Here is a 1,513-nt window from a genome sequence, read left to right on the forward strand (position 1 = left end):
AAAGTACCAAGTGCCTTTCACCCAGTTGTGCGGTGTCAGGCATTTACTCTCTTTAGTGTTTACCATACATTGATATCATGCTTATCTGGGCCTTCTTCTCATCAGTTAACACCTCTGCACTGTTCCACAGACCCATTTCCCTTTTCCGGTTCCTACTTTGGCCCACCTTTCAACTTGTTCCATTTTCCATTGCCCCCTCATTGTACTTAAATGGCAATCATTAATATGCTGCATAACGATTTTTTTTTTTTTTTGCCGTAATCAGCCAGTGTTATTTATCATAGTGTTAACTATAGAAAGCAACGAATAATAATTTTATGGCAATTCATGTTTCAATATCTTAGTGAATAAGATGTTTTTATGAAAGAAAAAAAATTATACATATGCATTTCGTGATTAACACACATTTTTATTTAAAGCCAGAGTCAGAATCTTCAAAAAATCACAAAAGATCAAACTTTTACCAAAAGTTCTCAGGAATGTTTTTTTGGCAATATATCTTCTGCAAATATTTATTGCATCTTAATAAAATTATTTGGTGCATTTGCTATACAACTGTAAAATAGACTATTTAAATTTTACAGCTCAAATAATACATGATTATATAATAAGTGCTTTAATAAAATTATAAGCCTCACATTTCTGCCTTTAAACTCACAACATGTTGACATGTTGCAATGGTGACCAATTGATGGTTTACCCGGTTTCATTATTTTAAGTATCTACAGTATATGGATGTATGGAGATACTCACACACAATGCAAACTTTGTTTAAAGGTATAAGAGTACTGATTGTGTTGATATAAAAAAAAAAAAAAAAAAAATGCATGTACAATATATACTGTATCTTTCCAGCCAGAAAATATATGAATAACATAAATGGAAATTGTGGTCTTCCACTGTTCCCAAGACCACTGATAAAAAGCAAAGCAAGCATGCCATGCCATTACATAGCACACATTAACATATTTACGGTTGCCCCAAAATTATTTGGACACTTATGCCACACTTAAAAAACATATACATTTCTAGGTATAAGCAGCATAAGTGACCACCCTGAAAGTGACAAGGGCTTTGCCATTCGGAACCTAAGGGTGGATTTTGCAAAAATGCACATAAACACTTTATGAATATATTGTGATATTTCAATTTCTTGTGTTCATTGTTTAGTTGGATGTACATCTGGAGACTCTCAGAGTTCTGTTCTCTCTGTGCAAAGAGGCCTTTGTAAATGCACATGTACTGTATATTCATTTACAATGGGATGAGAAAGTGTAAAAAAACACACACACACACACACACACACATTTTATTTTAAACCTTATCATCATTACTAATAACAATGAGGTAATAAATCATTAATTTGCCAAATTGACAATTTCTCAGTTATTACTTACAATCTTGCAGGCCTCAACAGCAGAAGTTGCTGAGTGCTTTGTGACGTCACGGTACACTTTCTCGACCCTGCCGCGCGAGCTGCATGCGACTTTCGCACACTGTATTTATTTTGTTT

This window comes from Xyrauchen texanus, chromosome 36 (assembly GCF_025860055.1).
Source record: "Xyrauchen texanus isolate HMW12.3.18 chromosome 36, RBS_HiC_50CHRs, whole genome shotgun sequence".
Lineage (NCBI taxonomy): Eukaryota > Metazoa > Chordata > Actinopteri > Cypriniformes > Catostomidae > Xyrauchen > Xyrauchen texanus.